Source organism: Apodemus sylvaticus, chromosome 19, assembly GCF_947179515.1.
Source record: "Apodemus sylvaticus chromosome 19, mApoSyl1.1, whole genome shotgun sequence".
Classification (NCBI taxonomy): domain Eukaryota; kingdom Metazoa; phylum Chordata; class Mammalia; order Rodentia; family Muridae; genus Apodemus; species Apodemus sylvaticus.
The window spans coordinates 12,257,239-12,268,163 of NC_067490.1; the positions used below are offsets into that span (position 1 = coordinate 12,257,239).

The 10,925-nt window shown below is 41.6% G+C and overlaps 1 pseudogene; it reads right to left on the reverse strand.

Moving 5' to 3' along the window:
• Positions 1-200: 200 nt before the first annotated feature.
• LOC127670130 (40S ribosomal protein S26-like) lies at positions 201-3,823 on the reverse strand (annotated as a pseudogene).
• Positions 3,824-10,925: the final 7,102 nt, after the last annotated feature.

Consider the following 10,925-nt stretch of genomic DNA (forward strand, 5'->3'; position numbering starts at 1 on the left):
CGGACATCAACTGGAACTGAAACTACAGGAGTCACTGGCGCACCAATTTCTACGCGACTATGCATGCCCCTGTTCCTGGCTTGTCTTGTCTCAAATCCATAGTCCTTGCCCTAGAATGGAAGTTATTTCCTTCATAGGACTTATTTCCTTATTGTTACTATTGTCCTCTTTTTTTTTTCCTTTTTAAAGTGTAACTTCCATTTTATTTTTCCAAGGCATCTTTCCTTCCGCACTTATGAAACCACCTCTTTACATGGAGGTCCTGGTGCAGCGCCAGCAGGTCTGAATTGTGGTGGCGGTGTCCGCTCCTTCCGGGCTTCAGGAGATCGATTCCTGACGACCTTGCTGTGAATAGCACAGCTCACACGGTAATGCAGCTTCCACGGAGCATGGGAAGCACGTAGGCGTCGAAGACGCTCGCTTCAGCTATGTCCCTGACAGCAGCGGTGTCTACAATGTTCCTAATGACAAACTTCTTAATGGCCTCATCCTAGGGCACGCACTGGGCGCAGTTCGTGTAACAAATTGACTGCATATGGCCGTGGCCCTTTACAACCGTTGTTTCTTCTTCTTCTTCTTCTTTTTTTTTTTTTTTTGGTCGTCTTGGAGCCAAGCCTTAAAAGCGTTACTATTGTCCTTATGTGGGCTTCCCAAGGACCCCCACTATTGTCAAATTATGTCTGGTGGCATGTTCCAAATGTCTGCTTTTGTTCACCCAACAGATCCATATTCGAACCTAGAGTCCAGTGTCTTTTGTACAGTAAAGCCTCCCCGAATCTTTTATGTTTTCTTTTTTTTAAGATTTATTTGTTTGCTTGTTTTATTTGAGTACACTGTCACTTTCTTCAAACACCTCAGAAGAGGGCATCAGAGCCCATTACAGATGGTTGTGAGTTGCTCCCATGTGGTTGCTGGGAATTGAACTCAGAACCTCTGGAAGAGCAGTCAGTGCTCTTAATCATTGAGCCATCTCTCCAGCCCCAATCTTTTATGGTTTTTTTTTCAAGTTCCAGATTACCCCAGCATTATGCACAGTTAATAGCAAGTATGCTGTGTTTCTTATAGCTAGAGATATAGCATGGTTTTGAATCTCCAGAGCTTTGTGTATAACGGATGCTCTGGAAATTACTGTGGAGTCCAATTGAACACCATATCAGGACATGTAAATATTCATCACCTACTGACTCCTTTTTGCATATATTAACTCAATAGCTTATGTGTTCTACTTTATCAAAAGACTACCCTTAACTCTGGGAGGCTTAAAATTGTTCACTTCAACAAGGCTCTTCGCCATCTTGGTACGCTTGATGTCTAATATAGAAGGAGTCTGGGTCTTTGAGTAGCTTTGACAACAGTGGATACTGAGGGTCCACACCCTTGTACTGTTACGTATGACCAACTCTTCGCTCAGAATTAAACATGGGTCATCGCCCTCTGAGTGGCCTCCTGGGTCATTTTCCCTTAAATTATGAGTTTGGAAGGCTCCTTTACCACAATGCTTCACAGATATTATACAGAATTTACATCTGGCCTTTTATTTCTTTAAACCCATCTTGCTATAGGTAACACAGCTATCTGCTTGTAGTTTGAGGACTGATCATCTAAAATATGTTTGCATTTTGAGAAGCAGTTGAAGAGAAAGAACACTGGACTGGGTACATAAACAAGTTTTAACCACAGATTTACTATTAGATCTAGCTTCTACACGGCAGGGGGGTGTTGTTTGATGTCTCATAAATTCTAAGTTTAAAGCATTAGCATAATCACAAAGTCCAAGATGCTGTGATTAGGGGAGTATGTGATTAGCAAGAGCAACATTTTTACCAACAACTAAGAGGACAACTTTGGATACTAATATCTCAGGTCAAGAACTAATTCATATTTTATTGGGAAAACATGGATAGAAAGACTGTACTGTATCCCACAGGTTGGCCCCCTGAATCTTTCTCTGTAACTGTGTCACTATGTTTCTCTATCTTTATTTCTTCTTGGAAAAAAATAGGAGTACTTTCTTTGATTTGAAAGAACCAAACACATTGTTTAACAGTATTCCATAATCCATGCAGTGTAATAACGTGACATTTTTAATTAATAAAAAAGATATCTGGATGGAATTTAACCATGGGTACGTATAAGCACACTGTCTTTGACATAACAGATATTTGTACTTATTTTTTCCCTAGGGGTAATCATGACTTTAAACCAAATCATTTATAATGTTTATGCCAAGTCTTCCAGTGACAAAATAAGTTACTTGAAAGATGGATCGTTTTGAAGAAGGCAGCAGTTTAAGACCATGAAATGACACAAAGCTTGAGTAGCCCAAGCTGAAAGCCAGCCTGTGGTTGAGTCACCATCCAATTGTCTATAATTTGGCCTAGAAAACTAAGGCTTGTGTATCACCAGGGATCCAAACCCCGTGCTGAACATTCAGATCTCAAATTCAATAATATCAATATGGTAAGTATGCTAGCCCATCCACCCTTCCCCAACTGTCACATAAGTATATAACTGGTTTAATACTACTATATATGGGCTGGAGAGGTGGCTCAGCAGTTAAGATGACTCATCTGCTCTTCCAGAGGTCCTGAGTTCAAATCCCAGCAACCACACAGTGGCTCACAACCGTCTGTAATGGGATCTGATGCCCTCTTCTGTGTGTCTGAAGACAGCTATAGTGTACTCACATACATAGAATAAATAAATCTTTATAAAAATGCTACTATATAAGATACTTAGGGAGATTCACTTAGATATAAGCTTAACAGGAGTGGGGACTATAACTGTCAAGAGAGCTAATATAGTCTTATATTGTATTATCGTGTCTAGAACACAAAAAGGTGATTGTCTTATTCTTTTCTATGCTGATGGAACATGCATCTATCTCTAGGTAAGATATATTACATATATATTTTCTTACATAGATGGAAAGGAAAGCAAGAAGCTGTTGGTGGGGATATCTAATAATAAGGGTTGAAAACTAGGGGAAATTCATATAGCAACACAAAGCAAATGAAATGGGAAAGGACTGTACCACTAGACCTTGATTTCTAAAGAAGGGGGTCATACACAAAAGGTTTTAATTTGTTCTATCTAGCCTGAGGATAGGAGTTAAGTCAATGGATAGAAACCAGGACAATTATTTCCAACAGACTGTGTCAAAAGATGAGTTAGGGCTGGGCAGTGGTAGCCTGTACCCTTAACCCCAGTAGTTGGGAGGCAGTGGCAGAGGCAGAGGCAGGGAGATCTATGTGAGTTTGAGGCCATACTGGTCTACATAGTAAGTACTAAGAAGGCCAAGGCTACAGGGAAACTCTGTCTTGGGGGGTTGGGGGAAAATGAGTTAGGATGCTAGCAGTGACTTCTTCCTCAATCCTTCATTATGTGCAGGGACAGTCCCAATGGCCACTGGGTGGGAGTATTGTAGAAGAAAGCCAATTATGAGATGCTTCCTTGGCCTAGAAAAACCATGATTTATGTGTAGTACTGCAACCCTAATCACAAAACAAACAAACAAAAAATCCCTGATGGGGAATCTACTTCAAATAACTACAAACAATTCACATAACATTAAAAGATAGACAGCTGGTATCTAAGATGCAGAAGTCAAGAAATGTGGATGACCAAGGTGTAAGAAGATATTAAGGGCCAAACAAACTTAGACTCTGTACTTCACCATCCATAGAAACCACCACCCTAAAGTCTATTATGCTATATGCTGAAATATTGCATGCCAGATTATTATAATGACCAGCCAGACTCGGTACCCTCATACCAGCTCTACCACTGACAAATTCAGCCCAACCTTCAGCAAGAGGCCCATCTTTCCCCCTTAGTTCTAGTCTGACTTCAGATCTGAATGTTGCCGCCATCCCTGCCTCAAATAGGAGTCGATTACATTTGAAACATCCAACCTCTCTCTATGCTCACTCACTTTAATTTGTCTCATTTCTAGATACCCAAGTCTCTTCCTGCTAGTAAACAGCCTCCTTTGAGACTTAAAATTGGCAAAGGCTGGAGTCCAGATGTTTGAGTGTCACTCTGGTCATTGGCCCTCTTCTCTCTCACTAGAGTTTATAGCTCAGACTACTGTTAAATCCCAGGGCCCTTGAGCCTCACCTTCAGGTCTGTGTGAGTACTACAGCTCCAAGCTTCAATTCTCCCTAAGAATTAGACATCGCCAGAGCCTCTTCTAGCGATTGCAGTTGTGGTAGCAACGCAATATTCAGGATTGATCCCAGGGCTTTATATGCTCTAGAGAAGCTACAACCCCCAGTCTAAGAGACCCTTCATAATTCCAAGTTCCTCTGATTTAAGGAGGGTTGTAGATTTGGGCCTGTGTCCAAAGCCATGGTCTCTTCCAAAGTCAGCCTCCACAGTCACAAGACCAAAAGAATTCATCCAGCTGTCAATGGTACCATACACACATTTCCTGGGCCTCTAAGAAACACTGCTCTATCTCTATTAATTATGGGCTGTAGCTGCATAGAACCAGTGACATTAGTTTCAATAGCCTGTAAGTAAGGTTGGTTGTCTCACAACCATTCAGAATTTCCAAACATGCACTTCATAAATCAGGCACCCAGGCCAAATATCAACACTGTATGATGCTTGTTTCCTTAATTATGATAATAATCATAATCTACTTCTTGTGCTCCTCCTGTGTGCCAGGTGCAGTGAAAGACCCATAGTGTCAGGCTTAGAGAGGACTAGAGTGTATGACTTAGGTCTAGAATTGACAGCCCGCATAGGGATGAGAGTTAGAGACAACCACGTGGTAAATGTTTATTAATGACATCAGTGTTTGTGCTGTTAGGAAATAGCATTACCAATGGTGCCATAAAGGTCCAGAGGCAGGAGAACAATGGTGGGCCAGAAGGATGTTTAGTAAGCATGGGAAGGCTGGGCCAAGAAGGAAAGAAGGAAAGGCCAGGCTGAAGCAGAAGGCGACCTCTGGAAAGCGCCATCTAGATCACAAGCAGACAGAGGGCCCCGGGGAATAATGTACAAGAATCAGACCCACACCGTTCTAGAGACTTCGCTACTGTATGCCTCTGAGAAAATGATTGCGTCGATTTGTAAACACCAAAAGAACAAGTACGGTTCACGTGTGAATTATCCAATCAAAGGAAGGAATATTGTAGTGTTTAGTCCAGTGAGGGAGGGAGAGGGGAAGGAGAGCAGGAGGGACAGAGGGAGGGAGGGAGGAATGGAGAGAGAGAAAAGAGCTTACAAAATGAAAGATGACTCTTTCATGTAAGTATGCATTGATTAAAGTACTTGGCAGGACTAGCAGAACTCTCTTTATGGTAACTCAAGTCTGCAGGCTTCCAACTCTGTCAATTCAGTGTAATTACATATACAAATGTGTGGAGTGTTCAGGTGGTGGGTTTGTGGAATTCAAGGGGAGAAGTAAAAACCTACTGCGTTCAAGTATCCGTGAGTGAACAAAGGCCCTGGGTGGCAAATACACAGAAGCCTTCATTCCCCAGACTTTGTATGAGGGCAAGGAAATACTATTGATTTTTGACCTAAACTGTAACACACTTGTCTCAGTTAGGGTTTCCATTGCTGTGAACAAGACAACATGACCAAGGCAACTCTTACAAAGGATGATATTGGAGCTGGCTTACAGGTTCAGAGGTTCAGCCTGTTATCATCAAGGCGAGAGGGGAGCATGGAGGAGCTGAAAGTTCTTTATCTTGATCCAAAGGCAGACAGGAGAAGATTGTCTCCCATATGGCTAGGAGAGTCTCAAAGCCTACCCCCAGAGTGACACACTTCATTCAACAAGGCCACACCCACTCCAACAAGACCACACCTCCTAATAGTACCACTCCCCAAGAATATTCAAATCACCACAATACTTAGTGTGAAAACACTGACTAAAAAGAACTTGGAAAGGAAAGAGTTTATTTGGCTTACAGGTCACAGTCCATAATGGAAGGAAGCTAAGACAGGAACTCAAGACAGGAATTTGGAAGCATGAACAGAGGCTATGGATGGATACTGCTTACTGGATTGCTTCCCATGATTTGCTTAGCCTGCTTTCTCATACCTGCCCACTGTGGCTTGCACCCACCCACACTAGTCATTAAGAAGAAAAAAAGCTCTATAGACATGCCTACAGGCCAATCTGATAGAGGCAATTTCTCAGTTGGGGTTTCTTCTTCCCAGGTGACTCTATTTTGGGTTGAGTTGATAAAACCCGATCAGCACAGTATCCTTCTAATATCAGAGGGAGTCAAATCTGATGATTCCCCAAACACTTTTATTTCTGATTTTCTATTTCTATAAAGCAGGCTTGACTTCTCAAGATCTATGGCAATTTTCATGCTTAGATTCATTTACCTGTATTAATGAAGACAAAAGCCATAAGGAATACATGAAAGTAAATGTTAAAGTTATGGGAGAGTGACTCACAAAATGCTTCAGTGGTTGAGAGTACTTGCTGCTCTTCCAGAGGACCCGCATGGTGCTTTACAGCGAGATAGGAATCCAGTGATCTTGTCTGGATCACCTTCAGGATCACCAGCACACACATGATGCAGCTATATACATGCAAGCAAAATACCCATACACATAAAATAGCTTTTTAAAAAGTTATATGCATAAAGTAAATGGTATTTAACTAATCACTTTTCCAGATATTGAAAATAGATTTTTATTCTACCAGAAGGTCTCATGTAGTGCTAGTCAAACCTCAACTAGGGCTGGTCTTGAACTCTTGATCCTCCTGTTTCTACCACCAGGCAGGGGTGAAAAAGTCTGTCCCACTATGCCTGGTTTAAAGTCATAAGTATGTAGTTCCAACTTACTTATGTATTGGCTTAATAGCTAAGCAAATTATGTAACTTGTGGATTCCCCTTTAGATGTGTTTGTTTGCTTGGTTTTGAGTTTTGTTGTGGTTTTGTTTGTTTCATTCATTCATTAATTATTTACTTTACATCTCAGTTGGAGCTTCCTCTCTGTCTTAGTTTGGGTTTCCATTGTTCTGAAGAGATACCATGACCAAGGCAACTCTTATAAGGGACAACATTTAATTGGGGATAGCTTAAAGGTTCAGAGGTTCAGCCCATTATCATAAAGGTGGGAACATGGCAGCAAGCAGGCAGACATGGTACAGGAAAAGCTGAGAGTTCTCCATCTTCATCTGAAGGCTGCTATTGAAATACTAGGCAGCTAGGCCACACCTCCTCCAACAGGGTCACACCTAATAGTGTCACTCCCTGGGCTGAGCATATACAAACCATTATAGTTATCAACCACTTTCTGATAGTATTTAAGATGTGTCTTTTAAGATGGAACTGATGCCTAGTATTGTTAACTGGGCCAAGAACCCAAGGCTGGAAGGATCATAAGCCTTCCTACTGTTATTTCCATAAGGGACATAGTATTAAACTATTCCCTAAATACTTATCTTTATGTCCATAGATTAATATAGCTCTTGTTTGCTATAGTATATGTTTGCACGCGTGTGCAGAAGCTGGATATCAACCTGCAGTGTCATTCCTCAGGGATTCTCTTTCTTTTTTCTTTCTTTTTTTTTTATTTGATATATTTTTTTATTTACATTTCAAAATCAGAGTGGCTTGTTTCTGCAATAGATGGTGATGAATACTGAGATTCAATTGGTCGAAGTGTAGAGAAAAAAAATCCAAGCCGCATAAAGGAGAGAAAACATGCAATATTTGTCTTTCGGAGACTGACTTAATTTGCTTAATGTGATTATCTTCAGTCATATCCATTTTCCTGCAAGTGACATAATGTCGTTCTTCTTGGATGAAAATTTTCCATTGCATCATTATAACACATTTTTTTTAAATCCATTCTTTAGTTAGTGGACACCTAGATTGGTTCTGTAACTCACCTATTGTGAATAGCACTGCAGGAAAAAAATCTATGGGCAAGTGTCTCTTGTAAGGTCCAAAGGGTACCCCACCCCCTGCTACACACAAACACACACACACACACACACACACACACACACACACACACACACACACGTGCGCACACACACACACACACACACACACACACACACACACACACGCACGTGTACACACAGACACAAACACATGAGGGCAGGCCCACTGACTCTGTCCAAAATTGGGTCTAGGCCCAGCTCAATCAACACGGACTATAGAATGATTTCTGGCAGTTAGATAAAAGCCAGAATTCTTCCAGAATCTGTAAAACCACTTCTCTCTCTGCTCTGGCCTCTTCCAGATGCCTCTAGTTATTCTGTCTGTCTGTCTGTCTGTCTGTCCAATAAAAACCTTCCCCAATAATAGAGCAGTCATGTTCGCAGTACCTTTCTGCCACCCCTTGCATACATCTCTATGATACACTGACTTGGGGTTACTGGGGTAAATACATAGCATGGAATAACCGGGTCACGCAGCAGATCTACTTTTGGGGATTTTTTTTTGTATTAGGAATGGTGTGTGTGTGTGTGTGTGTGTTTCATCTGTGTACAGAAAGATTTGGGTCACTTTACATGTATATGTTTGCACGCGTGTGCAGAAGCTGGATATCAACCTGCAGTGTCATTCCTCAGGGATTCTCTTTCTTTTTTCTTTCTTTCTTTTTTTTTATTCGATATTTTTTTTTATTTACATTTCAAAATGATTTCCCCTTTTCTGGCCCCCCCACTCCCCAAAAGTCACATAAGCTCCCTTCCCTCCCCCTGTTCTCCCATCCACCCCTTCCCACTTCCCTGTTCTGGTTTTGTTCAATACTGCTTCACTGAGTCTTTCCAGAACCAGGGCCACTCCTCCATTCTTCTTGTACCTCATGTGATGTGTGGATTATGTTTTGGGTATTCCAATTTTCCAGGCTAATATCCACTTATCAGTGAGTGCATACCATGATTGATCTTTTGAGACTGGGTTACCTCATTTAGTATGATGTTCTTCAGCTCCATCCATTTGCCTAAGAATTTCATAAATTCATTGTTTCTAATGGCTGAATAATACTCCATTGTGTATATACACCACATTTTTTTGCATCCATTCTTCTGTTGAGGGATACCTGGGTTCTTTCCAGCTTCTGGCTATTATAAATAGGGCTGCTATGAACATAGTGGAGCACGTATCCTTATTACGTGCTGGGGAATCCTCTGGGTATATGCCCAGGAGTGGTATAGCAGGATCTTCTGGAAGTGAGATGCCCAGTTTTCTGAGGAACTGCCAGACTGATTTCCAGAGTGGTTGTACCAATTTGCAACCCCACCAACAGTGGAGGAGTGTTCCTCTTTCTCCACATCCTCGCCAACACCTGCTGTCTCCTGAATTTTTAATCTTAGCCATTATGATTGGTGTAAGGTGAAATCTCAAGGTTGTTTTGATTTGCATTTCCCTAATGACTAATGAAGTTGAGCATTTTTTAAAGGTGCTTCTCAGCCATTTGAAGTTCTTCCGGTGAAAATTCTTTGTTTAGCTCTGTACCCCATTTTTTAATAGGGTTACTTGGTTTTCTGGGGTCTAACTTCTTTAGTTCTTTGTATATATTGGATATTAGCCCTCTATCTGATGTAGGGTTGGTGAAGATCTTTTCCCAATTTGTTGGTTGCCGATTTGTCCTTTTGATGGTGTCCTTTGCCTTACAGAAACTTTGTAATTTTATGAGGTCCCATTTGTCAATTCTTGATCTTAGAGCATACACTATTGGTGTTCTCCTTCTTAATAGTCTTCTAGGCAGGGGTCCCTAGGGGGACCTGGGGTATGCAGAATAAGCTAGGGTAGCTGGCCAGGGAGCCTCTTGTCTGCCCCCCTCTGTTGAGATTGTAAGTATTGCCACAGTGATGACTTCTGTGTGAGTGCTGTAGATCTAACTCATGCTTATGTGGCAAAGCTTTTCTGACTGAGGTGTCCCACCCCCAGCCCCTCCATACTGATGTTCCTAGAGGTTGGCCTAATTTACATTTCCCCCACCTGCATAGGAGACCTCCCCTTTGCCTCTATTCCGAACAACATTTACTGTGACTTGCTTCTAACGGGTGAGATAAAACCTCAAAGTCTGAATTTGCATGTCTCTGACAGCCATTCTGGGATGTCTCTGACTTCATCTGGGATGTTTGGTTTCTTCCTTGGGATTCTAGTTCTTCGTACATTGCAGATATTAGCCCTATCAGAGGCACGGCTTGCAAAGATTCCCTTCCACTCCGTAGGCTGTCTCTTGTATAACTCTTTCCTTTGCTTTGCAGAAATTTTCTACTTTCCTGGGGTCCCATTTGCTTTCTTTCCTGGGTGAAGAAGTCCCCCATGATACCTATGTCATGATACCTCTGCCTTTGGATTAAGGTATGGAACTCTGAGCTTCTTCAACACCGTGTCTGCCTGGATGCTGCCATTTTTCTCGCTATGAAGGTAACAGACTGAACCTCTGATACTGAAAGCCAGTTCCAATGAAATGCTGTCCTTTATGAGAGTTGCCTTGGTCAAAGTGTATCTTTATAACAATGACACCCCAGCTAAGAAAGTACTTTAGACTTCCCAATTAAAAGATCTAAAGCACTTTGCTTCCTTGGTTAGGCTTATCCCAGAGGTTTTTTTGTTTTGCTATTATAAATGGAATGTTCTCCTGATTTCTTTCTTGATATGTATGTTACTGGAATGGAGGAAAGCTATTGGTTTTGTATGATAATTTTTAAGTTCCTTCTTTGTGTATGGTCTATGTCCATGTCCATGGGGGTGTAATACAAGTGTATGTATATGTGTATACGTATCTGTATGTGTACATGTGGATGTTAGAGGCAGACATCACTTGTCTTCTTTGATTACTCTCCACATTTTCAGACAAGGTCTTTCACTGAACCTAGTGCTAGCACTCTGTCTAAGCTCCACCCCATAGTTACCTGGCGACAGCCAGGCTTGCCTGACTCACTATAAAAGGGGCTGCTCGCTCTCTCCTCTCTCTTGCT